Source organism: Lampris incognitus, chromosome 21 (assembly GCF_029633865.1).
Source record: "Lampris incognitus isolate fLamInc1 chromosome 21, fLamInc1.hap2, whole genome shotgun sequence".
In the NCBI taxonomy this organism is placed as follows: Eukaryota; Metazoa; Chordata; class Actinopteri; order Lampriformes; family Lampridae; genus Lampris; species Lampris incognitus.
In genome coordinates, this window is record NC_079231.1 from 4,267,263 (window position 1) to 4,293,818 (window position 26,556).

Below are 26,556 nucleotides of genomic sequence, written 5' to 3' on the forward strand. Positions count from 1 at the left end.
GGAGGATCACACTATCCCGCCCCCTGAACAGGCACCCTAACCGACCAAAGGAGGCGCTAGTGCAGCGACCAGGACACATACCCACATCCGGCTTCCCACCCGCAGACACGGCCAATTGTGTCTGTAGGGACGCCCCACCAAGCCGGAGGTAACACGGGGATTTGAACCGGCGATCCCCGTGTTGGTAGACAACGGAATAGACCGCTATGCTAGCTGGACGCCCCCTGTTAAAGAGATGCGGCCACGGGCTTGTCAGAGAGCCACAGCCGACACGAACAAGACTTGATGTTTGTTAAAAATCTTACCACCTTGGGACACGCTGAGCGTTTGCCTCCTGCACTTCAGCAACCCTTGATGCCCATTATAACTTCACTTGCCACCACACTGTTTGCCAAGGCCGCCACTATAATTGGACGCACATTAATATCAAATGCACACAGGGTATTTAGACAAGGACCGGCTAACTTCCTGACATGGAGATCTGCCAGTGTGTGAAACCTAAAATAGGCGGTGGGCAGCCGGACCGACACAGATTGGGCATGGATTATTTGGGCACGGATTATTTGCAAAGCAGTCATTACTGTCTTTGGAGTCGTGTTCTGCGTCTTTTTATTAGCGAGCCATTGCACGATCAGCCCTGCCATACTATTAAATGCACCAAAATACACCAGTTAGGGTACATTACAAGCTCAACATCAGCCGAGCTGAGGAATGAGGCGGCTCGACGAGCGGGAATCAGGAATCTTAACGGGAACTGCAAAACAACTCGTCGCTTGGCAGTGGGTGGTGTTTTCCTGGAGGTTAACGTGATAGGAACATCCCCCCAAACACCTAGAGATCACACACACACACACACACACACACACACACATATGTGTACTTAAATACAGACACAAACAACCCCCCCTGACAGTTATCTGCCGGTGATGACTGATGGCTCCTCGGAAACTCTTAGGCCTGCAGTTTTCGATGTGCCATGCTCGGAGCTGTCAGTGAGGTTAATTTTGTGATGCTTGTTATTAGCGGGCGGGGTAATGTTACACATCCGGACCAGCCCGGGACATGATACACTATAAAATGTAGAGCAGAGCCATGACGCGTGTTTGTTTGTATGCGTTTGTGTTCATGTGTGCACACACACACATGGTGCTGCTGTCTTAGAGGATCCACGTCTGCCATCATATGTCCCCAGTGTCAGGCATGAGTGAGTGAGTGAGTGAGTGAGTGAGTGAGTGTGTGCATGAAGCCTCAGTTCAGCTCAAATGTCCACTGGTGTGGCTACGTCAGCTCTAGTCTCAGACACATATGTTGAAGTTAGCTCGTTAGTCATGTTTGTGCATTACCCCACTCTCCGAGCCGTCCCGGTCTCTGCTCCACCCCCTCTGCCGATCCGGGGAGGGCTGCAGACTACCACATGCCTCCTCCCATACATGTGGAGTCGCCAGCCGCTTCTTTTCACCCGAGAGTGAGGAGTTTCACCAGGGGGACGTAGCGCGTGGGAGGATCCCGCTATTCCCCCCCAGTCCCCCCCCCCCCCAAACAGGCACCCCGACCGACCAGAGGAGGCGTTAGTGCGGCAACCAGGACACATACCCACATCCGGCTTCCCACCCACAGACACGGCCAATTGTGTCTGTAGGGACGCCCGACTAAGCCGGAGGTAACACGGGGATTCGAACCGACCAAGTTGGTAGGCAACGGAATAGACCGCCACACCATCCGGATGCCCCTGTGTATCGCTAACGTCTATTGCAAAGCTCTGCTTCATCCATCCATCCATTATCCAAACTGCTTGTGCTGCTCTCAAGGTCGCGGGGATGCTGGAGCCTATCCCAGTAGTCACTGGGCGGCAGGCGGGGAGACACCCTGGACAGGCCGCCAGTCCATCACACAGGGCCCACACACACACACACACACACACACACACACTCATATTCACACCTAGGGGCAATTTAGTACCGGCGATTCACCTGACCTACAGGTCTTTGGACTGTGGGAGAAAACCGGAGCACCCGGAGGAAACCCACGCAGACACGGGGAGAACATGCAAACTCCACACAGAGGACGACCCGGGACGACCCCAAACGTTGGACTACCACGGGGTTCGAACCCAGGACCTTCTTGCTGTGAGGCGACCACACTAACCACTGAGCCACCGTGCCGCCCTGTGATGAATATCCCAGCACACATGCTGTTTTGACACATTCAGGAGTACAGTAGCAAATATCATTCTGGATAATATTTATCACTGGGCATGTTTAAGAATTACCCGACGCTCCCCGATACATAAGAGGAAATAAGCAAGACAAGCCCTCCGTGATTTCGGGAAATGAAACATGACCTGATATGAGATGTGCAACCAACATTAAATTCAGAGGATCCAAACTGTCCTGCGGCTTTGTCTGCTCCGCTTGCACATCACACCTCGAAATGACTGTGAATCCTTTCTTCCTGGAGCGATGCCAGACAAGCGGGGCCTACCGCAGCTAAATAAGCCGAAGAAGATAAATTAGCCTCATTCTTGCTGACTGATGAATACTGCCGCATGTTTAGTATCAATGCTGTGTTAATAAAACGACGGGACATTTTACAAGGACTCCACCTGCTGCATAGGTCTCACATTCGGAGGCGTTATTTCAAAATGACGGCGTGACAAGGTTCGGGCACCACGGATGAAGGGCCGTACCCTAAATTACAGCTACTCATAGTGGAGCACTGTTCAGAGCGGGCCTGTCAACGAACTAGATTTCTCTTTTCAGGGACTCTTCAATGTGTCTCGTGTTCCCCCAGACTGCCCCCCCCACACAACCACACATGGAGGTGGAGGTGTGTTATTTATGCATGCTAAATAACACACACACACACACACACACACACACACACACACACACACACACACACACACTTGGGTAAATAAAGGTAAAAAAAGATTTAGACCTCCACCATTTGAGAGATTTATGGCCAAGTGTCAAGGAGAGGAGCCAATGACAGCTGGAGGACTCTTGGCCTTGCCCCCCCACTCCCCCCCACACACACAAGTTGACCGCTTTATTCCCAGTCGCCACGGTCAGATATTTGTCCCCTTTTTGCCGGCGTGCACATCAGTAAAGAATAAGCGGTCGGACTGGAAACAAAAGGGCTGAAATGGAAAACTCATGTGGGGGCGGCTGATGTCTGCACGAGCGCCACATCACATATAAAACTAAACGATGCCCATAAACCTATCATGGCTCTGACCTTAGCCGAATGCTACGTAACACAGCCATAACCTATGGCTTTATGGCAACGTGCCCCTTCTTTCTCTATCCATGTAAGCCAATAAACTGCCGTCCTAAACAATGGTGCAGGATCCTGGATGGCTCACGAGCCATAATGTGCTATGAGCTCAAAGCTGCGATATGCTGTTCATTTCGTAACGTGCTAGTTTTAACGATTAAATCATCCCAAAGCAATCGAGAGCTTCGTCATATTTGGTCATTACAGGCGTCCCCTATCGATGTGAAAAATCAAATCCCGTGTTAAAGCTGTGCACCCTCGGACTAGCAATGATAAGCATATTAGGGACATTATACATGAATGAGTGCAGGCAGGACTGTGTGTGTGTGTGTGTGTTGCTGTTTGCAGGGAGAGAAGAACAACGCCTAATTCTGTGGCTTTAAAGCCATTTGAGACCGTCTGAGCATCAACCTGAATTCACATTAACACCCCCCCCCCCCAACAACCCCCACTGTCTTCCTCTCCCCAGGACCAGCCGCAGACTCCCAAGGGCTCAGACCACTGACAAGGACCATATGGCAGAGTCAGAGCTGTGTGCATGACTGGATGTGTGTGTGTGTGTGTGTGTGTGTGTGTGTGTGTGCGCGCGTGATAGATAGCGAAGGGAGCTGTGGCTCAAGGTGTCAGAAGGGAGGTTGGTTTAAATTTAGCAGTAACAGGGCTGATTTCTACACGCCAGTACTTGTCTCCCCGTTCTCTCTCTCTCTCTCTCTCTCTCTCTCTCTCTCTCTCTCTCTCTCTCTCTCTCTCTCTCTCTCTCTCTCTCTCTCTCTCTCTCTCTCTCTCTCTCTCTCTCTCTCTCTCTCTCTCTCTCTCTCTCTCTCTCTCTCTCTCTCTCTCTCTCTCTCTCTCTCTCTCTCTCTCTCTCTCTCTCTCTCTCTCTCTCTCTCTCTCTCTCTCTCTCTCTCTCCCTCTCTCGCTCCCACTTCTCTCTCTCATACACTCCCACAGACACGACCGCTCTTCACAGTCCCCAGCCACAGACAGCATTCAGCACCGCTCACAAACTGGCACACACACACAAAAATACACACACGTATACAAGGACACATGCACACACTCACACACGTATACGTACACACACACACGTACACATACGCAGAACAGGCGTGCTCCCTCTTTCTGGACAGACAGGCACTCCTCTTCCTCCTTTCTTTCTCACCCACTGCGACACCTGGATTGTACAGAGGCCAGCTGAGGACACAGAAGAGGAGAGAGAGGGTTAACGGGACTCTCGCCGGCGGAAGGGAAAGCAGAGGAAACTGGGGATTCACACAGAGGATAACGTTCCATTTCAGCTGGCTGGCTGAGGACACAGGCGGTGACACTGCAGAGGAACAGCAGCAAACTGGGCTAAAGGCTTCGCTGTAGAGGTAAGGCTGAAGACTGGCTGGAGGAGGCTCCGCTTTGCTCTGCTATACGTGTGCATGTGCGCGTGTGTGGTAAAACTGATGTTCCAGTGATGCAATGCCCTAATTTACTTTTGGTGCTGAATATTATCATACAAGCAAAAGGTTAAGGGTATGCGTGTGTGTTTGTGTGTATGCACAGGACGACACGCACATGTTACACCTACAAAGCCACTGGTGAAGATACTGAAATCCTACATGAACACGGGGTATGACCACACTGCATCTCAGATAGGTCTGTTACATGCACTCCTGCATCAGAAACGTTTTTTTTTCCCACAAATGTGCTTCATTTGTATGTTTTCTGCACCAGAAAAGCCTCACCATTGTAGATGCACTGTGCACGGTGCACAACGACCTTCAGCGCAGATGGATTGAGAAGTCTGACTAATGCTGAGCGGAATTTGCAGACCAGTCAGCGAGGAGGTCTTAATCTCGGCGGTGGCAGCATTGTGGCGAGGTTGTTGCTAATTAGACAGAGAGAGAGATTAGAGATGGGGGGTAAAGGCTTCAGGAGGTATCCAGGGGCACGGTGAATGCCTGTTAATCTTAATCTAATTGAAGTGAATAGGATTTGCTCTAATTTGATTTAGTTTGGCTTTCATTTTAACCAGGTTTACCATTAAAACATCTGGCACATTTGATTAAGATTGCAAAACTAAAAGTCAAACTTCTTGCATGATGCAATGTGTTTTTATTATGTGATACTGTCACATGCATTCATGAAAGATTTCTTATCTTCCCGGTGATTTTTTTTTTTCCTTTATGTTGAGTAGATGTGGATTTATTTTAACTCCTTCTTGGACTTCAATTACACCGGAATCCCTTTCTTGCACTTTGGAACAACGTGACAACCAGGATGTACCAGCAACACTTTTTTTCAATTGAATCTGCTGAGAGGGGTGTAACCCAATATCGCCCCAGTGGTGGAGAGGCGCCCCGTGGTCAAAATCCCCACCACATCAAAGCCGCAGTGATAATTCATCAGTTTCTTACCGGCGATACTGTCTTGTGTGGACACCAGCCAGGGAATTTCTAAAGGGCAATGCGTCCATCAACCGTGTCATATCTAATTGCAGGGATGACGGGGGTGAGGGAGGTGGGGGCGGTGGATAAAGTTACCAGGCCTTTACCCACATCTCAGTTTAGAAAGATCCTTGCGGGAGATAGGGAGCGAGACAGAGGTAGACAGCGAGAGTCAAATGTCATGCCAATGGAGTCTACTGAATTGACTTCACCTGAACTGAGAGGAGAGAGAGCAGACGCCATGATGGATGAAGAGGGATGCATCATGGTGGAAGTGATAGCTGAATGATGCATGGGCGGTGTGGGGATCGGCGGAGTCAAGGAAAGACGCTGTCCTAGAAAGGTGTCAGCACCGTTGTCCAGGATTATTGTGGTTTGGTGAGAGGTGAAAATCTTTTAAAAAGAAAGAAACACACATATTACTGCCACATTTACAAATGCACACAACACATTTTCAGCCCTCTGCGGCACGCATCTGATTTTGGCCTAGTTTTCCAGTTTACCCAGCCAATTAACAATGACAACCCAATGAATACTGCAACTAATTATCCTCCGATAATGCAAGCCTCAATGCAAAGCTGGTGTGGAGCACAGCATGAAGAAACAGTGCTATTGTACTCCTAAAAAAATCAGGATGGACATCACAAAAAAAACCCAACAATCATACTTTGTGTGAGAAAGATGATCACTTAAGGGCTCCAATTAGAAAACAACCCAATTTAAGACTGGGCCCATGTATGTCTTGCATGTTCAATGAAGAATTTATGTCCATCCATCCATCCATCCATTATCCAAATCACTTATCCTGCTCTCAGGGTCGTGGGGATGCTGGAGCCTATCTCTAAAATCTACATGTGACATTTTGGACCTGTTACAGGTTTCTAAAACTGTTGCACAGGACCCACTCATGATTGACATGTCCCCCACATGGTACAAGCGTGCTTTACTGAGCCAGAATTCATTGTAATGGGGGGGGGGCGTAAAAACATTAAACGAATCTTGCTGTTGAGTAAACACACTCGCTCATTCACCTTCATGGTGAGATTCCCGCTAATCTCTCTCCCATGAGCAAATATTTGGTCTGGCAGAAGGACGGTCACCCCTGCCACATGCTCCAGATGCACCTTTAAAAGGCTTGGGACCAAACATTTGGTGTGTGACTTGGTAGTGACAGCCTAATCTGTTTAAGGGCCACAATAGCAGAGAAAACAAAGAAGAGCCACAGCCTTCTGGTATTGGTAATCTGCCGTAAGACGGGGAGGTGACACGGGAGGACGGCTGTTTGACGAGTCAAAACCGATAGGCTGCATGTTGGCGAGAAATAGCGGAGGCACTTCAGCAACCCAGGGAGTAGTTGGTTAAGCTATGCTAAGTTAGCATTCCCCAGTTGTTATAACCGATTCGAGGACCATCTAGTCATCCTGTGATGGATGACTGGTGACTTGTAACGATGATTAAAGTGAGGAAGAGTTGCGCATCATCGACCCCACTCTCTCGTCCGAGACCACCTACTACCGGTGGCGAGACCAGTGAGACGACTGGCAATGGAGACGATGCAGATTTTCCCTCGGGGTTTCTTCCCGTAGACGAGTACACCCACAAGCAGTGGAGGTTTGAAATCAGAGTTGGCCTTCTCCTAGATGAACTGCCCGACAGGCTAACGAGCTTCATCTACCCGGGTTTGAAATCAGAGTTGGCCTTCTCCTAGATGAACTGCCCGACAGGCTAACGAGCTTCATCTACCCGGATTTGAAATCAGAGTTGGCCTTCTCCTAGATGAACTGCCCGACAGGCTAACGAGCTTCATCTACCCGGATTTGAAATCAGGGTTGGCCTTCTCCTAGATGAACTGCCGGACAGGCTAACGAGCTTCATCTACCCGGGTTTGAAATCAGAGTTGGCCTTCTCCTAGATGAACTCCCTGACAGGCTAACGAGCTTCATCTACCCGGATTTGAAATCAGAGTTGACCTTCTCCTAGATGAACTCCCTGACAGGCTAACGAGCTTCATCTACCCGGATTTGAAATCAGAGTTAGCCTTCTCCTAGATGAACTGCCCGACAGGCTAACGAGCTTCATCTACCCGGATTTGAAATCAGAGTTGACCTTCTCCTAGATGAACTCCCTGACAGGCTAACGAGCTTCATCTACCCGGATTTGAAATCAGAGTTGGCCTTCTCCTAGATGAACTGCCCGACAGGCTAACGATCTTCATCTACCCGGATTTGAAATCAGGGTTGGCCTTCTCCTAGATGAACTGCCGGACAGGCTAACGAGCTTCATCTACCCGGGTTTGAAATCAGAGTTGGCCTTCTCCTAGATGAACTGCCCGACAGGCTAATGAGCTTCATCTACCCGGGTTTGAAATCAGGGTTGGCCTTCTCCTAGATAAACTGCCTGACAGGCTAACGAGCTTCATCTACCCGGGTTTGAAATCAGAGTTGGCCTTCTAGACTGGCTGCCAACCAAGGCTAACGAGTCCAGTCGACCCACCCGGTGATACCGCCGGGAACCCGGTCGCCCCCGCAGCAGACTTGGTGAAAACAGGAGGTACCACGAGAAGGTGCTGCTGCGGACACACTTGCGTAGGAGCGGCCACATGCTGAGGTCCTGATGGACCCGCGGCGATCACTGCACCAGGAAGCGAGAGGCCTCCGCACCGCTTCGCATTGCTTTTGGCAAGTAGGACATCTGGTCCAACACTCGCCACCTGCCTTTCCCCAGCAGCACTAGCCGCAACAGCGTCCACGATCGTTTTCTTCTTTTTCGTCTCGGAACACAAGACCGCCAACTTCACACGACTGACAGTGTCTTGACCCTCCTCCCAGATGACCTATGAACTCGCGCAAGCTCGTGAAAGGCAGCATAGGATGATTGGTCGGTGTCATAGTTGTAGTGTTGCCAGTCTCCCGACCAGGACACTGCAAGAATTTATGGCATTATGTATGGTTGCCTTATCTGACATGGTGACCACCGTGAAAGACAAAAATATGGTGTTGTCTGATCCCGGTTTAAACGTTGCCGGCTGGATTCGAACCGGCGACAGTTGGGACCACGTGGTTTGTGCTCTAACCATTCGGCTACGGAGCTGCAGGGAACAGATTCTGATGCCATTAATGTCTTACGAGGATTTTGACCAAGAACATTCAGCAAAATGACATGATCGCTGATGGGAAACGTTGGCGAGATATTTTCGTTTAAAAAGTCAAAACTGGAAAAAAACAGAATCGGCCATTTCAGTTTGATGAAATTAAGAATGAGCAGACATTCCCCATGCCCCTCGTGGCCCTCGGTGGGTTGATTGACAGTTTGAGGGTAGTGGGTCAGAGCTCATTAAACCAGACAGTATTAAGGCACACCTCCTGGCTCCTTGAACTTAACCAGCTGCAGGCGGGATTAGACGGCCTTACTTGGTATTAGTGAAGGTGTTTGATTCATCAGCTCGGTGGTATGAGCCACAGTATGTCTGCGAATGTTCTCATTCATGAGAACCAGTATGAGTATGAGCCACAGTATGTCTGTGAATGTTCTCATTCATGAGAACCAGTATGAGTATGAGCCACAGTATGTCTGCGAATGTTCTCATTCATGAGAACCAGTATGAGTATGAGCCACAGTATGTCTGTGAATGTTCTCATTCATGAGAACCAGTATGAGTATGAGCCACAGTATGTCTGTGAATGTTCTCATTCCTGAGAACCAGTATGAGTATGAGCCACAGTATGTCTGTGAATGTTCTCATTCCTGAGAACCAGTATGAGTATGAGCCACAGTATGTCTGTGAAAATACAGTTTGTCTAAAAGGTTGAAGCTGATCAGCCAAACAGGACCAGCACATTCTCACCTGGTAAGAAAGACCAAATGCTTTATCAGTCTGACTCCGTGATACGCGAAAGTAAAATATTTCTAAAGTTGTGGATTTTCTATAATTTTTACATTTTTTTATGCATTTCCTCCTTAATTGAACCATTGCAACGGATGGATTCAATACCCTGATTACTTGGAGTGACCACTTAATGTTTTGATGAGAGGGTGGACATGGTTTGAGATCCTTAGATTTCTCCAGTATCTGAGTATACACGGATTCTGTTACCTTTTGCAGACTTTTTTATTCAAAACAAGTTACAGGAAACATGTCTGGCCGAGGCAGAGGCACTGCTGGGGGTCAAAGGGCAAATCTCAGCATAGTCGTCTGCCATGTCACTTGAACATTCGCTTAACAATGCAATACTTCCTGTTTTTGTCACAGTTCGACTGTGGCAGTATGCAACAGTCCTCAAGCAAACATACCGGATCATTCTTCTGCCTGTACTTGTATTTTTTTCATTCTTTACACAACGTTGCAGAACACCAGAATAGGAGCGTTCCTATTTCCCATCCTGGCCTATAGTTAACTGCTGGATATTTTTGTTTTTGCGTTTCACGGACCCCATTTGGTTCATCACATCTGGTGACCTTTCCGATGCCCGGTTTCAAAAAAGCTGAAAGAAACCAGACACGGACGTTTACTGTATGCACTGATAATTATAAGGATCGAGCAAAAATAATCAAGGTGTCTCCATGTCAAAATGTCATCCCATTTTGACCATACCCCAGTAATGGAAACAAATGAGGGTGTGTACGTGACTTTCTAAAGCTGGCGTAATGCCTTTATGGGTTTATGATCGGGTTACTAGTCAGCATGGTATATGTACTGGCCCTATGGGAGTTGTTCTGAGGTTGACCTCGCCGGGACAGAGGGCGAGCAAAAAGATGATTTCCTTACGGGGATCAGTCAAGTATTGCATGACATTTCACTTGTGAGAATGTTGTATAGTCACATCGAAAGCATTTGCCCAACATCCTCATCACTTCATCCATCTTTCGGCGAGTGGCTCAGACCAGTAGTTGAGGTGAATGGAGACAGAATGGTTGAGATAGTTGAGTTTCGGCCAAAGCAACGATATATTTTAACTGCATTATCAACACATCATCCGGATCTTTTGAAAAAAAAAGAAGGGCCAAGCCGTGTTGTCTTTCATTTCTCCTATGCAGTAAAAGAGATGATTTATGGTTAAAAAAACAAGTCTGGGCAATGATGAAAGTCATAATGTCGTTAATTCCTGTGGATTTATTACGTATAAGGAACAGCAGTGAGGATCCAAGAGGCAGAATATCAAAGTCCTGTCTATGGCTGCATTACAACTGGTTAATCTCCTCACCCTTGTAAAAAACATTTTTTACAAGGGTGAGTTTTCTGTAGGGATATTAAGGTTTTGGAGTGGAGCATCAGTCAAACTGATATTTCCCACTGCCAGAATTGGATATAAAATGTAAGTCATCTGCCCTTTACACACTCACTTTAAACACTTCAACTAAAAAGGAAGAAAAATGTCAAAAGGAGCATTGCATTGCACCCTTTGTTGACTAAATGATATGTTTACGGAACAGGTCGCCCAAATTTTAGATGAAATTCAAATCAGGGCACCAGAAAATTAATGTATAGGAAAAACGATGTATAGGAAAATGGTTTTGTGATGACACTGTATTAACTATGCAACGATTTTGCCTGCATGGGGACTTGAAAAGTGAAGAATCAACATCATTTATGTTTGGCAAATGTGGCAAAATTCCTTGGTTTGTGTGTGATTTGATAGGGAGACAAGAGTCTATCATGCAGCATTGTAATGGGTCGAGAGACGAAGACTGAACAAGATCTAACGAAAATGCAAAACAGAGAGTTTGGCACATGTTTAGATGGAAAGACCATGCAGAACGTGACAAATTTGGCTGTTTTCAAGCAGTTTTGTTCAGGGTGGCTGTCCAAGCGTGACTAAGTTTAGCTTAGCTTGTATAGGGGTAAGACAATAGCGGCGGCGAGGCTAGCCCATCAGATACAGAGGGGCTGAAGGGTCATCCAGTGCAAGTATTAAATGTGGTTGGAAAGCTATGCGACGCTCCCTTTGGAGCAATGAAGTTGGTTCACTTTTAGTCCCGGGGATCTGGTTTCCCTCAGAGAATACCGACCAGCGAGGGCTCGGGGAAGAGAATACTATATATATTTATACATCAGGGGAGAAATGCTAATGTTGTCCAACACCAGCGTCAGACCTGCAGAGCCACAGCTCGGGTCCGCTGACCTCCGCCTTCAAACAACTCATTTTCACGAAAACAAGTAACAGTGCACAACATGACTAGCACAGTATCCCTACATTTTAGGAAGAAATAACTTTTGGCCTGGGGCAACAGGGCAGTTTTGATATCACTATCTGTTAGACAAGACAAAAGTCCCATTTTTGCAACTCAGACTTGTACAGTTTAAGTGATCAAGTCTTGTAATGTACCATGAAATATTATTATTATTATTACTTTTGTATTTTTCCCCTTTTCTCCCCAACTGTTCTTGGCCAATTACCCCACTCTTCCGAGCCATCCCCATCTCCACCCCCTCTGCTGATCCGGGGAGGGCTGCAGACTACCACATGCCTCCTCCCATACATGTGGAGTCGCCAACTGCTTCTTTTCACGTGACCGTGAGGAGTTTCGTCAGGGGAGGTAGCACGTGGGAGGCTCACGCTATTCCCCCCTGAACAGGCGCCCCGTCCGACCAGAGGAGGCGCTAGTGCAGCGACCAGGAACATACCCACATCCACATCCAGCTTCCCACCTGCAGACACGGCAATAGTGTCTGTAGGGACACCCGACCAAGCCAGAGATTCGAACCGGAGAGCCCCGTGTTGGTAGGCAACGGACTAGACCGCTACGCTACCCGGACGCCCTTGTGAAATATTATTCTTGAAATATGTGACATAGTGATGTATGTCTGTATGCTTTAAACTGTGAGCGTGCGTGTGCATGTGTGGACACGTGTGAATAGCAACATCCCTGAACATCTATGTCCTTTCCCTGCAACCTCATAAGTTCTTTTGGCATCATTAAGAAAAAAACAAAACCCATTAGCCAATCAAACATTTAGCATCTTTAACCTCTCACACAGGACTCTTCTGATGTATCTCTCCACATGGCCACATGTGACTAGCTGTCCCCCGGTGCATCTCGACCTGCACAGTCTTCGCTCCTCTCCACACCAGTGTAAAACTGAGTAATGACAGCGCTGCATTACATTACATTAGGGCACCGTGGACCACCGGTGATAAATGGCCCTCTGCACTGTATTAAAAACGATCAGCGGTGGATGACAACGGAGGGTGGGCCGAAGTTTTATGTCTGTCAGTTGACAGTTCATATTGCCCTCGACACACTCGGCAAAATAGCAAACTTAGACCCAGCGAATGAGCACACAGAGAGCCAGGGCCAACAAGAGCGCGAGTTCAAACACAGTAATGTCTTTATGATCATCTTCCAGAATACATCTATGTGAAGCCATCAAGACTAAACCTCTGCATTCTGTTTATTGTCAAATATGGGAAGATTTTAGATTAGATATGGTGTCATTTCATTCATTTTAGTCATAGTTGTGCATCGCTTAATTAGATGCAGGGATGTTTGGAGGAAAAAAACAATAGAAGGCTGATGCTGAGAATCAATTTTTGCAAAACTTGCAAAAGTTGCACATCAGATTTAAACCCATAGCATTCAAAATACATGACACGCACCTTAACCAGCAGGGCCACAAACACTAACGCCACCTGTTAGCTTGTTGTGTGTGTTACGTCGACAGTGTCGCTGAGAGGCCAAAATTGTGTATTTCAGTGTAATTACCATGTATTTTCCAGATTTTCCCTTCTGAAGGTCAGCAGGAGACCCTGGATGGAAAATATGAGCAGTAATTTTAGGACACTAGCAATATGAAAAAGCTGGGTGCTCAATATAGTCTCATAAAGTGCCTTTCATGTATTTTGTGCATGCTGATCTGCATGTTAACAACAACGGCTGCACAGGCAACGTTAATGGACAAAAAGAAATAAAAAAGTGCCAGCCATCAATTTATCGCTTCAAACACGCCTTTGCCAGGTGCAGCATTAAGTGGGAGAAATGCACTGATAACATTAAGACGGCGATGCATGCAAAGCAATTAGATATTGCCTCTCAAAGAGTTGCCTTAATACTGAGCATCACATCCAACGTGACATCTTGTGATCAGAAATTACACAAAACTTGAATAGATATAACCACTGATCTCAGTTGCACACCCTTCAAACTTATCACCCTCCTTACTTAATTCAGTTTCTCCTTGGTGCAGTCAATATATTGCTCATGCCCACTGCACACAGGCTTAAGAGTGAGCTGTTTTCTGGGTCGGCTGCATCCGTGACGCAGCAGAAAATGGGGCATTGGAATGTAGCACCATGCACACAGTGCGTTCCTCAGAGGGCCCGGCATGGCTCGCATGCTTCCCTCAGTCAGGTTACAGCGTTGCTTTCAAGAGTTTTGAGTTAATGTCTGCAGAGCTGCAAGGGTCACATTTACCCTGGGCTCCTTGGTTGGGTCACCTTTTTAATTGTATTCAGTTCATATCAGAGAAGAAGATTTTGATTTTAAATCTGTTTTCCCATTCTTGCACCCCCTTATAATTATTTAGAAGTTTCTATTTTTGTTTTCCTCAAATTTTCCACCTTAAAGCAGATCCTTTGCATTGCTGGTCTGTTTATGTGCATGATGTAGCATATGCCAGGTTCAGCAGCATTAACACACGGTACATGTTAGTATTAACTTGCATCCTTCATAACACACCACAGCTCGCTAGCAACTGCTGATCAAACACCACATGGGATGGCAACATTTATAACTGCAACAAGCAGGGGTTTTTTAATAGCTAATTTTCTTTTGCAGCTGTCTGGGTCATTAATGGGCCGACATTAGCTTGCATGCTAGCAGTGCATTATGTAAATTAAGCCTTTATTTGTATGAGCGTCATGTCTGCCAAATGTAAGTCAAGCTCACTGCTATTTCTGCATTGTATTCTCAGCAGGGAATTAGTTTGGTTGCTAAATTCTCAGCATATAACCCATGAATGGAAAAGGCTGCACAGGTGCATGCCTGACGTTGAATTTGCACTGGAAAGATAACATAAAAAAAGGGTCAGCAAATGCCCCCCCTTTATCTTAAGCGCAAACTTCCATTACGTTCCCTATCTGTGCTTTGGTGTTGCCACAGAAATTGACCCCACAACTGAGATGAGAGGGCTTAGCGTGGCTTTCTGCGGGCTTTGCATGGCCCCGGCGTTCATCGAATGACAGGGTCAATTATCGGGCTATTTTCTGACGACCCAATAACATGTTCCCTGCTCCCTCTTATTTAAGGCAACCGAGGCATGTCCACAGCAAAGAGGGAAAGACAAGGAGGGGACAGTGATGTCATGGCACCGAAACATGCGGGTTTATTGGTAACAAGTATGCAATATGGAATTTAATCCACCCCGCTTCTGCATGAGAAACTTTGTCCAGATTCGGTGGAGCTCCTTAAGAGACGGGCTCCGTGAACCTTTTGTGGATTTTTGTTTTACATCAGAGTCTCTTCCCTCTTATTTTCCTCTGGCACACTATGGGAATGGCGGTTGGCATGTCACAGCTCAGGGGGGACTGGTGCAGTGTCAGTATGGAATGGGGCCCAGGGCTTGGGAGCAGATAGGCGGTGGGGTGTGCAAAGGGACGTTAGGTACATTCTTCTGCCAGGATGACTCATATGCATTGCAGAGGGCCAAAGCCTCGGCACCAGAGTTACAGTACCTCGGAGTCTCATGTCCACGTATGTAGGTATGCACTTCACTGCTATCACAAAACAGCCTTGAATTTTTCTGTGAGATTTCTGTCTCTCCACCAGAATCAAAGGTTGAAGTACGTCCCTGGTGGAAGGACATACTGGTGGATGTATTTTGGTACATGGCACGAGGTCTATTTAATAGAAGTAGACCCAGCACTCAGTTGATTATTTCTTTTCAATAGAGTATTTGTGGAAAGATGATGGCTGAGAAACTAAAACTTTAACATTTACTAATAATTATTTCAGGGTGACACGGAGGCGCAGTGGTTAGCGCGGTCGCCTCACAGCAAGAAGGTCTTAGGTTCGAACCCCGGGGTTAGCCAACCATGGGGGTCGTCCCGGGTCGTCCTTTGTGTGGACTTTGCATGTTCTCCCCATGTCTGCGTGGGTTTCCTCCGGGTGCTCCGGTTTCCTCCCACAGTCCAAAGACATGTAGGTCAGGTGAATCGGCTGTACTAAATTGTCCCTTGGTGTGACTGTTTGTGTGGGCCCTGTGATGGCCTGGTGGCCGGTCTGTCCAGGGTGTCTCCCCGCCTGCCGCCCAATGACTGCTGGGATAGCCTCCAGCAATCCCGCGACCTGACTTCGGATAAGCGGCTTGGATAATGGATGGATAGATGAAAATAATTATTGCAGGTCAACTCGTGCAGTCTATAGATCCTCCATTAGCTATTTAAATTCTCTTTTTCTCTCCCTCTATCTATCTGGTAGATCGATCAATAGCGTGGTAAGCTAATTTTAAGCAGGCACTCCCTGTTACACAGATGACCCACTACTAATTCTTCTTGCTTCCAACCCATATCATGCCCTGCCAGCCGTAACTATCCAACTAAATCACCCCTTATGTATAAGACCAAAGTCATGACAAGTTGACTTTTGAACATTTAACATGGGGTTTCCTTCTGGCAGAAGTGACGTGTGATCTGAACCGGCGAGTCACGACTATATCTACAGTACAGTGCACCAGGGTCCGAGCCTACACCGCTCTGCACGTAACGTTAGAGCACACACATCTGAGAAATGAAAGAATGACCCTGCCTAGTGGGAAACTGTGGATGACTGCATGGAGGAAACAGCCGCGGACCAGCGAGGCAAAACCTAGAAAACCAAGGAATTGGATTACACTGAACCACATCTTGCCGATGAACGTTTCCAAATGCTGAATTAACCTGGGAGGAAGCGGCGTTACTGGACAGCGACACACCCGGATATCACAAGACACCGTTTCCCGTTTAAAATGTTGGCAATATTTTACTTTTTGTGATATTCCTGCTGCATTTTTGCAGTCAGTCTCTGTCTCACCAACGGTGTCATTTTGTCTGTCTGTCTGGGTTGTTCTCTCTCCCAATTGTTATGATCATCTGTTAAGGTCTTTCCCTCTCTCTCTCTCTCTCTCTCTCTTGCTCTTCTTCTGTGTCCATCTGTCACTCCTGTCTTGGCGCTTGATGGGTCAGTCACTCCCATAAGAGAAGAAGAAGAAAGCTACTTTATTTTTGTCATTGTATTCTTACAATGAACGTGTTCTCTGCATTGAACCCATCCTATTGTATAGGAGCAGTGGGCAGCTGCAGCGCCTGGGGACCAACCCCAGTTCTTCTTTCCATTGCCTTGCTCAGGGGCACAGGCAGGAGAATTAACCCTAACATGCATGTCTTTTTGATGGTGGGAGGAAACCTGAGTACCTGAAGGAAACCCACACAGACACGGGGAGGACATGCAAACTCCACACAGAAAGGACCGGGGACGGCCTGGGGTTCGAACCCAGGAACCTTCTTGCTGTGAGGCAACAGTGTTAACTACTGGGCCACCGTGCCGCCCGTAACACCTTAAACCACCTAAAACCTTACTGGGGCGTCCGGGTAGCGTAGTGATCTATTACGTTGCCTACCAACTCGGGGATCGCCGGTTCGAATCCCCATGTTACCTCTGGCTTGGTCGGGCGTCCCTACAGACACGATTGGCCGTGTCTGTGGGTGGGGAGCCGGCTGTGGGTATGTGTCCTGGTCACTGCACTAGTGCCTCTGGTCAGTTGGGGCGCCTGTTCAGGGGGGAGGGGGAACTGGGGGGAATGGCGTGATCCTCCCATACGCTACGTCACCCTGGTGAAACTCCTCACTGTCAGGAGAAAAGAAGCGCTGGCGACTCCACATGTATTGGAGGAGGCATGTGGTAGTCTGCAGCCCTCTCCGGATCGGCATAGGGGGTGGAGCAACAACTGGAACAGCTCTGAAGAGTGGGGTAATTGGCCAAGTACAACTGGGGTGAAAAATGGGGGGAAAATTAAAAAAAAAGTCATTTTCATCAAGATATCATTCAGTGAGTTTATGATTTGCTCAATGGCGACTGAGTATTCATGTTGAAACTTTGGTTGAGCCCCCCCCTGCCTATACAGTATGTGATCCTACTGAGTTTATCAGTTATGTCTATAGGGTGCTTGAGGGCCCAAAGGTTTACGACCCCAATTATTTGCTCAGCAAACGGAGAGCATTTTAAGAGCAAATCTCCTCTTAGCTTGTAAATCAGACACGAGCTCAGGATGCTGACGTTCATTAATGTGCTGATTACACACCGACGCTCTCATGACAGCAAACACCAGGCTGCATTTGCCTTGTAAAACGGCCCTGGCAGTGGTTCACTGACGAACAGACCGGACACACGGCCAGGAAGCCGAGCTGTGTGAACACTTTATGGCAGGACTTCATTTCATCACGTCATTATTGGTAAGGGAATTTCAAAATATGTCAAAGTGAATTTTAGGTTAAGGTTCGTAGATATGAAAAGTAGAAAGTAAACGCTTCAACGTAGCAGTTCCCTTCTTCTCAAATAAGACTAACAGGAAACTGCAAAAATTCAATTTTTGTCCTGCGTTTTCACATGCACACAGTCATGCACACACATATGTGCACACACACAAATAAAAACGCTTAGAAAGTAAAAAAAAAAAAAGTTGCAAGGAGGATCAGAAAGCATCTCAGATCCACTGATCTAAAGTCCCTGAGTCCACTGGCCACCTCGGATTTAAACCTTAAAACGTCTCAAACAACGTTTTCAAAGAGGTTTTGGAGCACGCCTTGTCCCTGCGTACGGTTCGAACAGATCACTTGGCATCGACGCATCCTAAATCAGCGCTTCCTCTCCCGAGTCCCTGGACAGATGAACCCGAGACCGGCGGAGGACAGATGTAGCCCAGAGAAGACTGCAGTGTACTGTAAACTGCTGGGCTGGCCTTCATCCAGAAACCAGTAGGCGATCTTTCAACTCTCTCTCTGCCTTTCCTCTACGGTGCAGAGGATTGGATGACCCCCTAATTTTAGCTGTGGGCCTGTTGGTTGCTTGACGGCAGAGATTACAGGGCGATCATTTCAACCTCGAGGCCAGGCACATAAACACAGAAACACAGGCGGGAATGCTAAGGGTGGGGGAGCGGGGGGGGGGCATTGGCCAGCCAGTGCATAGAGACTTAATAAGGGCAGGGCCATGGCTTGCAACACCGTGCTGCACACACAGACAAATGACACACTGCAAAACCGCCCCATCACACATGTAATTTAGTGTGATTACTGGTTAAAGGACATAAATCTGGAGAGCCGTCATTTACAGCACATGTTGCTCATGTAACTTTCCATTCCACTAAGTGGTACTCTAATCTACAAATGTCTTAAACTTTTACGTCTTATAAATCACAGAATTAGCACTGGGAAACACTTAAAACACAATTCACAGATTGCTCTGTTGTTTTTTCTTTGAGTAGACACACACACACACACACACACACACAAACCACACCCAAGGGAACATAGAGGAAATAGTACATGTGCATACAAAACGCACATGCATGCGCAGAGAGACAGACAGACAACCACACACACACACACACACACACACAAAGGGAGAGAGAGACAACAGAAGAAATGCTCACAGATCCCCCGGGGGTTGAAAAGCATAAATTCACAGAAGAAAGACTGTTGACTTCCTGGTGTGTGTGTGTGTGTGTGTGTGTGTGAGTGAGTGAGTGAGTGAGTGAGTGAGTGAGAGAGCAAGAGAGAGAGCGCAAGTAAATTTGTTATTTCACTCAAGTAAAGCCCACTGAAATTGTATTTGGGCAACGGAGCGTAAGCGAGGGAGGAAGAGGAGGGATTGGGGAAGATGAGAAAGAGTGGATGCACGGCTGAGGGTTGAATGACAGAAATAGAGAAAGGAAAAAGGATCCGATGAGTGTTGTATTTAGGCAATGGGCGACCAATTAAAGACGGATTTGACCACCTGCGCAGGTCCAGGATCACGTCTACTCATACAACAAATGAAACTAAAACAACACTCACTGGGATCACAAAATGAGTGCATTAGAAACAAACACAAAGCGAGGGTGATCACTGGTTGGGTAATGCAGATAAGCTTTCCAGGCTACACATGCACACATAACACTGTGGCAAATGAGGTGCGGTTTTAGCATTCGCTGGAAAGCCTCGCGTCCAAATAACCTGATGTGTATGATACAAACACGTCCTGGATAACCCAGAGGGATGAGGAGCGAGCAGGAGGAGGGGTAACCCTGATTCGACTGGCAACCGGAGCATTGCTTGTATGATACGGCTATCATGCCTATGAGCAAGGCACTTCACTCTGACTGCCCCCCAGGTCTGGATAATAGAGGCACTGGCAGCAAAATGAGATTCCTACTGCAGCGAATGGATCAAAAAACAATAACTGGACTTCACAAGCTCAGTAAAGCAAATTAGCTTAAATTGGATTAACCTCAAATACTGCAGCATTTATCTGGCTTTGATTAAAGTAGACATCTAATGTTACCAACTTCATTATACCAACGATCACATTTCATTAAGCTGCAAATAATTATGCTTTCAAAGTAACCTTAGAAATGTTGTTTATGGTACATTTGGGGCAAAAATGCAGGTAGACCAGCGCCGATCCTGTAATCCTGTTGCTGTCCAGATGGACCGACAGATCAGGAGCGCACATCAAGGCCCACCCAAGAGTGATATCTGTGGGGTTATTTACCCATTTGTTTCCCCCCCCCTCTCATTATTTTCTTTCTCCTTCAGTGTCTCCCTCATTTTCCACGAGCCTGCCTTTTTCACCTACTTCTTATTTCCCACTTGGTTCCACAGACTGATTTTACTCTACATGGTGTGCAGCGATATCACAGTTTTGTTGTTGTTGCTGAGAGCAATTCAGCCTACCCTCCATTTGTTAGTGCTGTTTTGAAATTGCAAAGCTTCATGGGAAATGAATGCAGTATTCACTGAATGGAAAGATGACTTCTGACACAGCTGCTCGGTCTCACTGATGCCCTGCAACGAGGACAATCAAGCCATAACAGCATGCCCATTAAGTATGACACGGGTCAACAGAGGGACACGGGCCTATCCATGGACATGACCAGTGAGCTACCGACTGGCGGTAGAAAAGCGGTCATTCATGTGATGTCCAGGATGGCGGAGACGTACTCCAAGGACAGAGCGACAGCTTGCCAACCAGCTGTAAACTTGTGACCCTTTAATCTTCTGCAGCCAGTTCATCCTCAATGGAGTCCAGTACAACCGCCTGAGTCCAGGCTCCTTTAAAGCAGCAGCAGGTAGTAAGTAGCATTTAGGTTTGAGGGCATGCAGCGTTTCTTCAATGAAACATTTAATCTGCTGATTTAACTCTTTGGTTACACCCTTTCTGGTTGAAGGTCTACTAAATAGTAGAGCCCGTTTGGTTGAAATGAAGTCCACATACTGACGGGCGGCACGGTGGCCCAGTGGTTAGCACTGTTGCCTCACAGCAAGAAGATCCTGAGTTCGGACCCCAGAGCATCCCAGGTCCTTTCTGTGTGGAGTTTGCATGTTCTCCCTGCGTCTGCGTGGGTTTCCTCTGGGTGCTCTGGTTTCCTCCCACCATCAAAAAGGCATTCGTGTTAGGGTTAATACTCCTGCCTGTGCCCCTGAGCAAGGCAATGGAAAGAAGAACTGGAGCTGGTCCCCGCGCGCTGCAGCTGCCCGCTGCTCCTATACAATAGGATGGGTTAAATGCAGAGAACACATTTGTGGTAAGAATACAATCCGATCGTCAAATAAAGCGGATTTCACTTTCATACTCATCGGCCATCACTGAGCAGTGGTGCCACATGGACGAAACAACACTGGTTTAATCAAACTGAAACAAACAGGAACTAAACTTCTTGCATCAATTTCAATGAAACCAAAACCGACCTGTTTATCGGAGATAGCCACCTTTCAACTCAATCTAACAAGCAATCCAGTGGCGTCCTTGTTCCAGAAGTACTTCTTGAGATGCAAGGTTTCTCTAGGGTAAAGTTTGAGCATGCAATAGGCTTTCTCCAACAAACTTAAATTGTACAAGCCATGCTCTGTAAATGTATTAAGTCTGCCTCAAAATCTATGATTTTGCGTAACCGCCTGTAATTCAAGTTCACTCAGCTAAGGAACATCACCTGACTAGAAATGGCTCAGAGTGTGTTAACGTGCAACGGCAGCCCAAAACAAGTGTTTTTTTTCCAGTCTGTGGTATTCGGCTTACATGATTTGTGTGCACGGCGTTGATCAGGACCAACTGGACAAAGCTAAACTTGTTCAGCAAGATGAAAGCTCCCCGCAGACAAAAGGCCCAACCTAAAAGTTAATGATTGCTGCCCTCTGCTGGATTTACAAAGAAAGGTTTCCATCACAGGTTGCGGGGTCAGCATGGTGGCTTAGTGGGTATCACCGTCTCCCCACCAAAAGGATCCTGGATTGGACCTCGGTCCTTCTGTGTGGCGCTCGCGTGTTCTCAACGTGTTCCTGTGGGTTTCCTCCCAATTGCTCCCACCAGTCCTAAAACATGCATGTTGGTTGAAACGGAGACTCTGAATTGCGCAGCAGTATGAGTGGTATGTGAGTTATTGTGTGTGTGTGTGTGGGGGGGGGGGGGCTGCAGTGGACAGGCATGGCTGCGGGCTTGCTGGGATAACCCCCTGTGACCTGTAATTGGATTAAGCGGGTTAAGCAAATGAATGAATGAACCCATGAAAGTTCTCGTTGCCTTGGATTGGGTGCAATTGGCAAACAACATTACTGAAAAAAGGGATCTGGTGTCCCCGGTGTGGCTCTCTCTTGACGTGTATCTAACGTCAAGGGAAATTTGAGACTGCACAGAGCTGTATAAATGTGAGAGTGCATTGTTTCAACAGTCCTATATGAATAGCATGCAAGGCCTGTTTCTCTCTGGGCGACCTTGGGCGAGCGGACTTTTCTCTTGGTGATGCAAGTTGCTAAAGCGCAGTGTCTCGCTTTTGGCAGTACAGTGGCATGCACTACACAGCAGACTATTATTTTAAACCACACAAAACAACACATTGATTTGTCTGTGTGTGTACCTGTGTGTTTATGTGCATGCACATGCAAGTCCTTGTCCGGCTGGCCCCCCGTTGCACAACCTGGATGCTGTGGATTGAACAGGAGATCACGGCGTCTGTACTGCAGGGCTGCTGTAATTTATCCTCTGCTATGGTGACTGTTGTGGTGAAAGGTCACCTCGGCTACTCACACCTTTTCCTCTCATGGGATCTTTCTCGGAGCTGCAACGCCACACTGGGGCGCCTTTCCTGAGAACACATAACATGGAAGCAAACTGTATCAGATGTTCAGACTTGTGAAATGGTTCTGATCCTTTTCAAGTCTGTCCCATCAGGGAATAATGTAGATATCGATGACTGGCTTATCCTCAAGGAGATAAAACCCAAAAATGATAACTATAACAATAATTTGCATTAGTTTATGCTTCTTTGTTTGTTTCTTTCGTTCTCTTGATTTTGCCACTTTTCTTTCGATCTACGGTACGTTGAACATCCTGTATGCAACAATATACTGCCATCTTTAAATTATACCATTTGAACTGGATGACTCCTTGCATGCATTTGGGCCTTATTTGTTTGGTGTGAAAGGCAGAGGGGTGATATTATTACCTCACACCTGCAAGTGGCCATTTTTAACATCAACAGACCTTGGGGCCTTTAGGCATAATCGCCCGCTGTATATGTATGAACAGGCAAACACTACAGTCGGATGACACAGTGTGTGGTGCACCTGCTGAGACCGGATCGATGATAGCTGGTGTTAGATATATCAGCCATGTACTGAACATGTACTGAGGCTGATACAGGAGTTCCAAAGTCTAACTATAGGAGGTGTAGGCAAGTTGTGCAACTGTGGAGATTTCTGTGGTGCAACTCAGACACGGCAGTCCAGACTGCAGCTCAGCTCACATGCTTTACGCTGCTCCATATCACCAAAGTCTTAAAAAACAAAACATCCTGAATGGTCCCCCTGCAAAGTAATTTTTGTCCCAGTTCTGGCTCGGAGGTTACTGAACTTTTGTACTGTTGTCATGGAAACTTGTCTGTTTTGTCGTCATTGCCTTGGCCATGCTTGGTGTTTGAACCTTGGCACAGGGAATAGAGCAGTGCACAAGTTCTCTGAACCTACTGTTATACTGGCCAGATATAAAGATTAGCAAAAAAAACTAGCTGTGATAACACAACTAGATAAACACACACACAAAACAAGCGGTACGACGAGGAATTAGATATTAGACACAAGGTCATACATGCACAGACACAAACACAAACAAGATCCACTATGAAGAATTAGGGATATTAGATACAAGGTCATACATGCACGCACGCACACGCACACACACACACACACACACACACACACAAACCTTGGCTCAGTGTCTGAATCCGCCATGAGATCATGAGATAGATATCCCCATGACAACGTGTCTTCTCAACATAAGCAGAACAAACAACCAAACTGTTTGTGTGTGTGTGTGTGTGTGTGTGTCGACACACTCCCTCCAGCAAGCGAGCTCAAGTGCATATAAACTCAGCCAGCTTTCATCGCTTCATCAACATCGGACTTGGTCCTCATCCCAGACTGAAAACTCCTTAAAGCACAGCCCTTGCATGCTCTGTCTTCCTTCTATTCTCCAACAGGAGGACAGACAGCACCCAGAGTCCATACGTACCTGTGCACTCACAGGCTCGTGTCCAGCCATTTGAATCAAGGGAGATTGTAAACAGACTGACTCGTGTGTTTTGGCAGTGGGGCAGTCGGGGTGCTGTCCAGCTGGACTGCGTGGTCTCTCTCGCCGCACGGTTTATAATTCGTCTCCAGGTTCATCTGAGACCCCTCCTCCGAATCCATTAGGTTGTATGTGTGTGTCTCTCCGTGTCTCGCAGGCTCTGCCGCTCACCGTCTGCAGATGTGCTGCTATCTGATCTTCCTGAGGACCTGTTGTCTCTCGCAGCACTCTCCCCGTTTCTCCCCCCATGTCTCTGCGATGACCTCACGCCGTTTATCAGCCCGTCTCTCTCGCGGGCCAGAGCACCTGCGTGGAGGAAGCGAGTTTGGCGCAGTGGCGGCGCTGTTTGCTGGCTGCGAGCGGTACTTCCCCAGTTTCTCCCGACCTCCCATGTGGCGAGGCTGCGGTAGAAAAGACCGGGCGAAACTGATGACTTTCTCCAGCAAAGAGCTGCACCCAGTCGGCCATTAGAAGGCATGAAGTAGCGGTGCTGTTAGAGCTGGTCGCGCCAGCTTCCGTCTTCCCCCACGTCGTGATATTGTTCGGAACCAAAACGGCTGTCGTACACTATGGAAGGAAACGCGCCAACGCGTCTAAAAGTAGTTTTTAACAGGTGAAAACACGGTGACGGACCAACCATTAGGACCGTTTCGTCGTCGAGTCTTCCTCGCTGTGCGGCCGCTGAACTCTCGCGATACGTGTCGAAAGCACACCGGAAGTGCAACCCGGCAGCCACACAAGGCGCCGCCACTTGTGTGGCGAGATTTGGTAGCTCTCTAAAAACGCGGCACTTCGCCCGGATGGGCGTGGTTTGGAAAATTCAAACCAAGATGGCGGCACCGCCGCGTCGCTGGAGACATGAAACTGAGAGACAATTGATAGCATTTTACGCTGCTCAGTTGATGTTTTTGAATCCTAAACGGATAATTCACCTCAATAAATCGTTAAAAAAACGACAGGCATGTAGGTTGATGGGTTAAGTTAAAAATTAAGAGATCGATTTTTTTTTAGCTTGGCGTAAGCTAACCACTTACCCATAGAGAATCAATGGGATTGCTAGCTAGTAGCATTACGTTTTGAGTCCCCAATAACACTCAAGTCGAAACAGGTGCGGTGCTTCTATAAGGCATGGTTGTATTCACGCTGCAATAAACCACACAAAGTGTCTTTGCAACACAATATTTGGGTAACACTTTAGTATGGGGAACATAAAAAAACTTAATTACAAGTGAATTAGTAATGATCAAGATGTCACTTTAGCATGGGGAACATAAAAAACTTAATTACTAGTGAATTAGTAATGATCAAGATGTCACTTTAGTATGGGGAACATATACTAAGTAACAAACACTTAATTTACAGTAATTTAACACTATGAACACTTGCAGTTTTGTGTTTTGTTATGTAAGAACAGAGCATATTCATTAAGTGTTAGTAAGGGAGAATAACTCTTCTTGTGGTACTACCACCTTATAAAGGCCATACTAAGCAGAGCATATTGAGATGCTACTACTAATAAGCAATAATTCTGAGGTTATAGAGGGAAAACTCATAGTTCATGGCTTACTGGTTGTACAATAAGGCCATGCAGAAAAAGGCATTAATGAGTACGTAATAATGACCAATTAAGAGCCAACATGTTGCTAATTTGCATGCTAATAAGCACTTAATTAATGGTGACTACGTTCCCCACACTAAAGTGTTACCAATATTTCTCACAATAGTAATAGTGAGGCAGTAATAGTAAGTCATTTGCAGAAATAAAAATGTACTATCATCACAGACTGTAGGAATGTCCCTCACCCTCCATCGCGAACAGCTCCTCGACATGGTGGTCGACACCGACGTTCATACTCCTGGTGGGGTTCGTGGAGTTCGGGCCCGGCTCTCTGAGTCGTGCACGGCTCCGTCCAACACAAACCACGCCCATCCGGGCGAAATGCCGTGTTTTTAGAGTCCCGTGAAATTTGCATAGTTTAGCTGTAAGTACACCATTTTGCTGGTCTGTGGCCTACCCCTTGCTTTAATATTAGTTTTGGAAACCTTTTTCTTTTTC

The 26,556-nt window shown here is 47.1% G+C and overlaps 1 protein-coding gene across 4 annotated transcripts in view; it reads right to left on the reverse strand.

Annotated features, from left to right (window-relative positions):
• LOC130131717 (proteoglycan 4-like) overlaps window positions 1-22,893 on the reverse strand; it is a 36,596-nt gene extending 13,703 nt beyond the window's left edge. Inside the window, exons 1-6 of one of the 4 annotated variants that reach the window (XM_056301506.1) lie at window positions 22,852-22,873; window positions 13,413-13,456; window positions 5,924-6,104; window positions 5,682-5,754; window positions 5,010-5,152; window positions 4,375-4,470 (exon numbers count right to left, since the gene is read on the reverse strand). The gene's annotated coding sequence lies outside the window, so the exon portion shown is untranslated. Of the gene's footprint in view, window positions 1-4,374; window positions 4,471-5,009; window positions 5,360-5,681; window positions 5,858-5,923; window positions 6,105-13,412; window positions 13,457-22,791 lie in introns of those variants that run through there. The other 3 variants (XM_056301507.1, XM_056301505.1, XM_056301508.1) reach the window with 3 other exon arrangements.
• Window positions 22,894-26,556: the final 3,663 nt, after the last annotated feature.